The sequence below is a fragment of the Chinchilla lanigera genome, unplaced genomic scaffold (assembly GCF_000276665.1).
Source record: "Chinchilla lanigera isolate Chin_1 unplaced genomic scaffold, ChiLan1.0 scaffold00015, whole genome shotgun sequence".
NCBI lineage: Eukaryota > Metazoa > Chordata > Mammalia > Rodentia > Chinchillidae > Chinchilla > Chinchilla lanigera.
Window position 1 is genome coordinate 14,779,610 of NW_004955416.1, and position 9,935 is coordinate 14,789,544.

The window sequence follows — 9,935 nt, forward strand, 5'->3', positions numbered from 1 at the left end:
CCCGCTGGAGGCCTCCAGATGGGGGCGCTGTCTGCACGCGAGCGGGGCGAGCTCCTGCGGGTGGGAACCCGAGGCCCGGTCTTGGGGAAGGCAGTGCAATCCTCCGTCTCCACCCTGCACAGGCCTGGACGTGTGTGATTGTCTTAGTTTTAACCAAGAAAGTTGAAAAAGTGAGAAAAAAATTAAATGGAAAGAAGCTTATAAAATGAGGACATGAAAGCAACTATTTTGCACTGCTGGAAAAGCTTGTAAAGCTAGAGTGAGCTTAGGTTAATTTATTATTGGAAGAAAATACCTTTCGACTCCCCAGTGGCCTGAGCACAGTGTTTACAAAGCGGGCTCCTCCCACTCCATTCACCCACAGCAGCGCCCGTCCTGCGGCTCGGCCGCAGCCAGAGCCCCGGCAGGGATGCCGTTTCATCCTTCGGCCACGTGTTACTGCGTCTGTCCTATATTTAGTCTGTGTAGCTCCGGGAACATTTCCCATTGTGATCCAGGTGCCCATGGTGCTCAGGACAGCACAGCCCACGCCACTTCTCCTGCTGTCTTCCTGGACTTACTGGTTGCCGGCCTAGGGCACCCGGCTGGGGGTTCCTGAGAGCAGCCTCGGAGGTCGCTGTGCGCCTGGTACCCGGGGCTGCACCTGGCGCGGGTGAATCCACGCGAAGGGAACAGGCCCGACCTGGGAGCCTGTGGATGTCACAGAAACGGCAGCGCAGGACTCGAAAGTCTCAGCCCCGTAGGGAGCTGCCTTATTTTTTGCTGTTTTCAATTTCGTGTTCCTGAGAGGCAGGATCTGATGGCCTCCCTTGTCTGTCTATCTGTCTGTCTGTCCCAAGCTTGCCGTAGATTGTCACAGGCTGTGGATGAGGCTCTGGGCACGGTGTCTGTCTGTCATAGTCACTCAGGAGCCTGTGGCCTCCCAGACACCATGGGTGACGCTGTGGGTGACAATCTGGTGCAGGGGTCACATTTTATCTGGAGACCAGACGATTCTTACATCTCTGGAAGACTTTATCCCAGGTGTGGGAGGCAGGCACTCGTGCAAATTCCTTCAGTCACCCACAGATTCCTGCGCTGTGCTGTATCATCTATCAAAAATCTAGTTCAACCAGTTTTTCTTCCAAAAATGGGGCAGACGGCTGTTTCTTGGACGCAGTACTGGGTGACACAGATGCTGGCCTTGTGGGTCATGACTGAAAACACGAGGCTCCAGACATTAGAGTCGCACCTGTCACACTGAGACCCCCACAGTGGAGGAGACACTCGGGACCCCCAGGACCCCCAGGACCCCCAGGAGAGGCAGCCTTGAGGTCTCTCCATCTCTCTCTGAGCAAATGGCACTATTTCACCTGTCGCCTGCCTGCCTCTCCTCTTGCTCTCTCCTCCATTTTGAACACATAGACTGCAAAGAGGAGCAGGTTTTATAAAATCTCCTTGCTCCTGTCGGGAGCCTGAACAAGAGGGAGAAAGTGAACCCGAGCCGGGTCAGGGTCTCAGGCACAGACACAGAAAAGGGAGTGCACGAGCGTCCTGATGCTCTGGGCTGTCATCCTGGGCATCTCAGCGAGCAGCTGTCACCTGCCTCAGGCGCAGACAGGACATCGGGGAAGTGTGTGCTTCAGCACTGGGCTGGTCCTGGAAGCCACCTGGCTGCAGTTGGAGGGAGCTGGGTCACTAACCAGGATGCGGGCGGACATGGGCGGCAGGGAAGAGATCAGAGGGCAGAGCCGCAGTGGCAGGGTTTAGGCTGAGTGTGAAGGTAGTGCGGGTAGGGCAGGTAGTGCGGGAACAAACCTTGAGTTTGTAGATTAAAGCAAACCAAGGAGGCCAGAACCAGTCGTCAAATCTTGTTGCCGGATCTGGTGGTGTGCCCCTGTAATCCCAGCACTCTGGGGGCCTGAGGCAAGAGGATCACAGGCTCTAGCCCAGCCTGGACAACTTAGTGAAAAATTAAAAATATAAAGGGTTAGGAATGTAGCTCAGTGTACAGGTCCTGGGTTCAATCCCAGGACAGGAAAAAAAATTCTCTCTGCCCCTCTATACATACAAACCCATGTGCTTATGCATGTATACACACACACATGCACACTCAAGCTGCTATAGCTTCAGTCTTCCTCTCTTTTTCCTCTTCTCCTTTTTTTCTGCAGGACCGGGAATCAAACCCAGGCCTCACGCGGGTAGGCAGGAGCTCAACCCGTCAGCTACACCTCCAGCCCTATAGTTCAGATCTTAACTGTCCAGCAAAGGTCGTGTTTTGAAGGCTTAGCCGCAGCGTGACACTCGTGGAAGGTGTGAAGTCTAAGAGACAGGGCCTTGAAGGAGGTCTCCAGGTTTTTTGGGTGCACCTTTGTGGGGGGTGACAGGCCCTGCCCCTTTCCGGTCTCCACCAGGAGGTGCTGCCTCATTCACAGGCCCAAAGCGAAAGAGTCAGTAAACCATGAACTGAAACTTAGGAAACTGTGAGCCCAAACACACCTTTTTTCTTTATAAGTTGATTGTCTCAGGTGTTTGTCATAGGGACAGAAAGCCAGCTGACTAATATTGACACACAACTGCAAAATCCACAAGGCCAAAGAGTTTTGTCTGTGCTCTTCACTGCTGTCCCTCAGAACTTAAACCAGTATCTAGGACACAGTAAATACTCAGTGAGTACTTGCTGAATAAAGGAGCAGATGGCTTGATGATGAACCAAGCTGGGTCCTCTTGCACCATTACCAAGAGAGGGCAACCCAGCCCTAAGGTGAAATTCTTGAATTTTGTATAAAGATAAAGACTTCCTCCAAATTTCAAACAGAAAAAGCAAACTTGTATGACGTACAAAGATCTTAATCAAGAGAACCTTGAAATTCACACCACAGCAGTCGGTGCCTGAGACAGTGTAGTGGGAACTGTGGACCCTCACAGGAGAGCTATCTCCCAGGGCTGCCGATGCCAGGCTGACAACCGAAGGAGATCGCAGAGCCGGACCCAGGAAAATGGCCCCACGGGCTTTCAGGGAAGCACAGACCCTGGAGGACCCTAGCAGGGGAGTCCTTGTCCTCAAAACTGGTGACAGGCCCCTCTGTGGCTGCTTGGCCCTGTCCCCCAGGCCTCAGGCAGTCAGCAGTGAAGGGGAGAAAACGGGGGGCCCCACAGCCAGAGGGCAGTGCCGGCTCCGCCCAGCCTAGCAGGCCTATAGGCTTCCCAGAGCCCATGACTCTGGTGTGCCACCACGTTGGACTCAGACATGCCCACTGCGGAGGTGGGACTCGGACATGCGTGTGCCGTCCCCCCGCCATAAGGAGGCAGGAAGACCGGCTGGAGCCCAGTGCGCCTTGCTGTGGGGAGGGGGAGGCAGCGGAGCTCCCAGCTCCGTCCCGATGTGTTTTGCAACCAGCCTCACAGACGGACAGGGGACCCCAGAGAGGCCCCCGGAGGTGGGAGCACCTGGAGCCTGTGTCCTCACTGTCCTCCTCCCCTCCCCGCCCCGCTGCAGTGGGCGGGCCTCACGCATGGGGACATCTGCTTCCTGCTTCCAACCTTTGTTCACTGAGCACCTGCTAGGACAACAGGTTGGTGGAGAAAAGTCACCGAGCCTGGCATTAGGGGGTGCCCCCACCCCCTGCAGATCAGCAAGAGAGACCCTGCATGGGACCTGCAGCCGCCCACTGCCCCACAGTGATCTCCTGAGACATGTCGCCACCCTAGGCACACTCAAAAAGGAGGCAGTACTGCTGGTACCTGGGGACAGAAATAAAAACCCAGTCACTTAAGTGTCACACCTACCGCAGTGTTGATTTCATGACTGGGGGAAAAATACTGGGTGTCTGAACAAAGAGACATACTTAGCAAGTTTTCTTATCCTGACTGACAGTCCCATCCCTCTGGGGGAAAAGGCACAGAATGCCACCTCCACCCCACAAAAGATAATCGCTTCCCAGAACCCACACAAAACTGCAGCCCTGTCTGCCCAGGAGCCAGGGCACTGGCTGGTGAGTGCCTTATGGGGAGCGTGCCAGTGTGGTCAGAGCCCCTTCCTCCAGGATAGGAAAGGGGGGTCCACCTGCCAGACAAGGGCCAGCACCCACAGTCTTGGGCTAAGGACAGAGATGGGGCAGCCAAGGTGGGGTCTCCTTGTCCCCTCGTCTTTCCCAGTCCCCCGTGGAACCCAGGGCCTCACACAGATTGGCAAGTGCTCTACCACTGAGCTACATCCTCAGTCCTTTTTATTTTTGGAGACAGAGTCTTATCAAATTCCCCAGGGTGGCCCAAAACTTAGGATCCTCCTGCCTCAGCCTCCCAGAGTGCTGGGATTGCAGACATGATCTACCACACCTGCTTGGTCTCTCTTCCTTATTTGTGGTCTCTATCTAGAGACAGAGGTCTCTCACCTTGCTTCCTTGTATATCTGCCTCTCCCTCTACCCTCACCCCAGCCCAAAGGCCAGCTGTTGTTTTTGTATCCCTAATGAGTTTGGCACCTGCATATACTAACTCCCTTGTCTCTAGCTGTCCCGTTCCAAATGTCTCTGGCAGAGGACAGTTGATTTAGCCTTGGGACATTTCACAGTACCTTTGTCTTCTGGCTGCTGGGGTGTGAACCCGTGAGTTTGGGAGGGACAGAGCCCATTCTGGCAGCAGCAGTGGGTGTGATAGCTCTCAGACCAAGAGGCAGAATCCAGGGCCCCCCTCCAAGGCAGGCGCCTGTGTAGGGCAGAGGACGTGCTGTGTGGCACCGTAATGGCGGGTGGGTGTTGTCACATGCTGCACAGACCTGTGGAAAACACAAGAGCAAACCTGAATGGAAACCCCAGACTTTCACCACGACGGGTCCTATGGGCTCCCTGAGCGTGACAAAGGCACTGCTCCGGTGGGGTGTTGCTAGGGGGGCGCTGTGCGTGTGTAGGGCCCGGGATGTAGGGGCTCTGTGTACCTAACTCTTCATTTTGCTGTGAATCTAGAACTGGTTGGTCTGAAAGAGTTATGCAAAAATTATTTTTTAAAATTATTTTGTGTTTACTAGTACATGCTTATAGTGCAATGATTATGTTCATCAAGGAAGGCTCCTATGTGGGTATAAAGCATCTTAATTCTTTTCACTTCCCTTCCCCTCCCTCTTCCTCCATCTCTTGGTCCCCTTCCCATTTGCAAAAGATCTATCTCCCTGTAATTTAAAAAAATACTATAAAAGACAGCTTCTATGTTGAATCTCTCAAAAAGATATGTGCCTGGAAATCTCTAGAGGGGGACCTGCCTGCATCTCTCCGGATGCTTTGTGCTCCCCTTTGCAGATTTTATAAATGCATTCCTAAGACCCACCAAAGACTGGTTTCCCATGTGACTGTGAAATAAGATAGTAAAAAGATGTCCCTGTTCTCCGAGACTGCAGCGGAAAGGTTTTCAAGTTGCCTTAGCGTCTCTGCACAGCCGCTTCCTAATTTAAAGATACTATAATTATGGATCAGCCTTGACATTGCTGGGAGTCTATGTAAAAACTTGGCCCAGGAAAAACTGAATCAAAATGTACAGTTTCTTTGATTTCATATGGCCAAGATTTTGTCTAAAAAATTCTCCATGTCATCAGAGATTGCTCTGGGAGTGGAGCTCTTCTCTAGCCCTCTGGGATGACTCTGGGGTGACCCGCTGGAGCCACTTCTGAAGGACATCGGTCACATGCGGGAGCTAGGGACATTTGCACATTGCAGGCGCCACAGCCAGGAGAGGCTCCTGCTTTAGATTCTAAATATTGAACAAACCACAAAGGACAGAGGTCTGCCCTGGCTCCTTTGTAGCAACCAAGTGCAGCCACATTCCACCACCCTCGGTCACAGAGAGTGACTGTCATTTAAGTGGCCATTCTTCGTCCAACACATGGAAGGGTTCTCAAGTATCTCCAGAGGATTTTGTGAAATCATGGTTTGTCTGGTTTCCACTGGTGCTGGAGAGTTCCAGAACGGAGCCTGCCCTCTTAGCCTAAGCAAAGCAGCTCAAATTACTTAGTTGCCTAATTTAATTGTTATTTGGTGAGTTGTACATTAAACACCATTTACGCAGCAGTGGTCTCCAATCCCGCCCTGCAAAGGGCAAACTTGTAAATCATTTATTTCTGTAATTCTAGATGGCTACTGGTTATTTTATTTGAACCATCATCTGACTTCTGACTTCTTGCTTTGGAAGATGGAGATTAGACTCTCTCTTATCACACACATCCTGTCCCCTGCACACGCCACAGCCTCACACAAATACACCCTTCCCCTCGTCTTCCTAAGTAATAGCAAAGTGTTTAAGAAAGTCCACCGTGTATATTATCATGACTACAGGAGACGCTGTTAATACCTCACTCCCAGGACGGCTCAGGGACAGATTTCCAGAAGAGGTAACAGCGACCAAGAGACGTGAAAATGCAAGCCTGAGATAGCAGGAGTGCAGGGGAGATGGGAAGGAGACTGCAAGTGCAAAGAATTCTTTAGAATTCTAGGAAGTGTGGTCCCTGGGAATGTGTGGCAGAAAGGAGCAGCTGGGCCACCACAGGGAGCCGCCTGCACCTGAGGACAGAGAGGCCTAGGGACTGAATGCAGAGCAGTACAGGGTGTGTGTGTGTGTGTGTGTGTGTGTGTGTGTGTGTGTGTGTGAGACAGAGAGAGAGAGAGAGAGAGATTTGTATTTTAGGAAGATGCCCGTGGTGCCCGTGAGGATGGGTGAGAAGGGGTGTTACAGTTCAGATCTAGAATGTCCCCTAAAAGTCTCATGCATCAGAGGCGGGGCTTCAGAAGGTGATCAGATCACGGGTGCTGTACTCATGAGTGCCTGAACCCACTGATGAGTTCAGAGCTGACTGCGCTGTTAGGAGTTGGGGTCTGGTTGGGAGAGTCGGGTCATTGGGGCTGTGACCTGGAAGGGTGTATTCTTGTCCCTGACTCTTCCCCTCTCTCTCTGCTTCCTGGCTGCCATGGAGGTGACCACCTTTCCTTCACCACACTCTTCTGCCATAGCAGTCCTGCTCTGGAATTAGCCAACCATGGACTTCACCTGCTGAAACCATAAGCCACGCAAACCTCTTCCACCATAGGTTGTAGGTGTTGGATATTTTGTCCCAGGAACAGGAAAGCTGACTAATACAGAGGGTGTGCTCCAACACAGCTGTCTAGGTCAGAAGTGACACTTGGCTGGAGGTGACAGTCAGAGCCCACCCAGGCAGGCACCTGGTCATAGACTGTGACTGTGAAGGAGAAACACCCGGCTTAGAAAGGAGGAGGATGTGATCTCACTCAAACCCACTGAGTCTGAGGTGGGGGTGGGATGTGTGGGGTGGGAGCCGAGGAGAAAGAATCAAGCCTGGAACAAGGTGGGGGGATATGTTTTTTAAATTACTAGTTGACTATAGAATTTCTGTTCAGAAACTGGCTTTGTGTGGGAAAATGTCGTGCTGAGAAGTTGCTTCAGTTGAAAAGGTGAAACTCCCACTCTGGAAGGGGCAGGACTCAGTCACGTTTGAGACTCAGAGGAGCAGAAGTGCTTCAGATGACAAGCAAGACTCTGGTGTTGCTGAGACAGTCAAAGGAGGAGGGAAGGGAAGCTGAGGAGGGAGGAAGGGAAGCAAGATGGCAGGAGGCTGGGCATGACCTAGTACGACCCCAAAACTTCTGTCACAGCCTCATAGCCCCCAGTGAGGTGTGCACTGGGAGGAGCCTAGCACTCATGAGGCCCTGGATTCCACCTTTAGTAGCCTCAAAAATATGGGGGATCAAAGAAGAGGTTGGGTTGTCCTTCTGAGTCTACTTGGTGCAGATAGGTAGCGAGCCTGTGAAGAAACCCAGGACCCAGGGTGGATAAAGCCAGAGTTTCTGGGAGTCAGAGGACCCCTGGGGGGCCTTAGAACCAGCAGTCTAAGCCCATGTTGTGAGGTTGGTGGCTCCCTCAATTTCAAATGAAGGGAGAATCCCTGCCCATGCCGAATTATCGCAGGTCACAACAGAGTAGATGAGGTCCCCAGGTTGGTGTGAAATGAGAGGGGAAGGGGTCAGAACACCAGCTGCCGGGGGAGGGGAGGGTGATAAAATAGGGGAAAGGGAACCAGGCATGGTAGGACACACCTGTAATCCCATCACCCTGGGAGGCTGAGGCAGGAGGATCAAAAGTTCACGCCCAGCCAGGGCAATTTAGTAAAACCCTGTCTCAAAAATTTTTTTTCTAAAAAGGCCTGAAATGTGGCTTAGTTCAAATGCCCTGGATTCCACCCCTAGTATCAGAAAGAAGAAAAAACAGAGGAGAAAGGGAGCCCTTCCAGGAAGAAGCGGTGCCAGGAAGCCAAGAACAATGAGAACTGCAGAGCGCCCGTTGTTCTGCTGTCCCAGCAGGGCTGGCGGCGCAGACGCTGCAGCAGAGGGAAGAGTGAACGGTCATGGGGACGTGGCCTTTGTCTCCCCCTGAACTGTTAGTCGAAATTCTACCCACAAGGTGATGGCACTGGGAGGTGGAACTTGGGGAATGAGAGGGATAAAAGCCCTCATTAGAGGACCCTAGAGCTCTCCCGGTCCCTCTCTCTGCTCTGTCATGTGAGGCCGTGATGGGAACCAGCAGTCTGGGCCAGAGCGGCCCCCACAGTCCTGACTTTTGGCACCCCCAATTGTTCCAGCCAAGGGAGCAGAAGGCGATAGATACCTTGTTGTTTACAAGCCACCCTTGTCTGGGGCACTGTGTTATAGCAGCCGGACCGGCTTGAAACAATAGTAAGTAAAGCAGAGCACAGAGCACACCAAAGCGTTCTAGAAACATGACTTCGCAGGTGTCCCGGGAGCCCCGGGCTGAATCCTGCCCCACGGCCCTGGTCAGGTGGTGCTGTCACACAGGAAGAGGAACAAACCACCGGGACTGTGTGCGATTAAAGTCCCAGCCCAAATCCGTGCTCTCCCTTGCTCTCAAAGACACCTTTTACAGCGCAGTTATGACATTAATATGGAACGTGTTCAAAAATGGCCGGAAAAATTCTTGTCCCCAAACTGTGCCAATTACTGAGCAGAAAGAGCTCGCTTTAAATGAAGAAATGGAATTCCGATTAGAAGATGTCATTGCAAATAGTCTCTACTCCCAAAAGAAGGGGCACGGAGGTCCAGAAGACCCCCTTCCTTCGCAGCAAGCAGGCAGTGTGCTCAAGGCCTCTCTGTCTGCTCCCCGAAAGGGCAGCATCCACTTCTGGATTATTTCTTTTTTCCAAGAACACCAAAGCAGAGACTGAAGCCAGTGTGGAAATAAGCAGGTGTGCACAGGGCTGTGGAGAAAGCGGGAGGTAGAATGAGCCCTTGGGATCCTGAGGCTTCGTGGTGCCTAGATCCCTCCACCTGGTTTCTTATTTTAAAGGGGTTTAAGTAGTGCTGGGAGCATAGGAGGCTCCTTCCCCTTCACAAGGGGCAGAGGTTAAAGGTCGATGCAGCTGGACAGGAGCCCAGGCTTGCGCACATTTGAAGGCTGTGGAGGACAGCGCTAAGGACGATGGGGAGGACGGTTAAGCCTGATTGTGGGGACTTGGCTGCTTCGGGAGCAGCGCGGGAGATCAGTTAAAGCACGCTCCTGGGCATGTCTGGTGGGTCATGGAGTTGTGGCCCCCGGAGGGGGAAGACGCCCGGCCTGGCAGGGAGGGCTGGACTGCTCTCTGCACGCTGAGCTTTGCTCAACACTGTTCTCCATGTTCACATGCAGTAACTTTAATTTTTTATTAATTTTTTTAAAAAAATTTAAATATGACATGCAGGAGAGAAGAAAGACTAGCAGAAAATACACCCATGCCTATCACCCAGTGGAAGAGCCTTAGTGGGGGGGGGAAGCCCCTCCGAGCACCTCTCTCGACTGTGTCTCCCCTCCCTGCCTGGACGACCTGCCACCCTGAGTCTGGGGTGAGTCCTCTCCTGCCCACACGATGGCAGCACAGGGAGGGACAGGCCGGGGGCCCTGTGACAC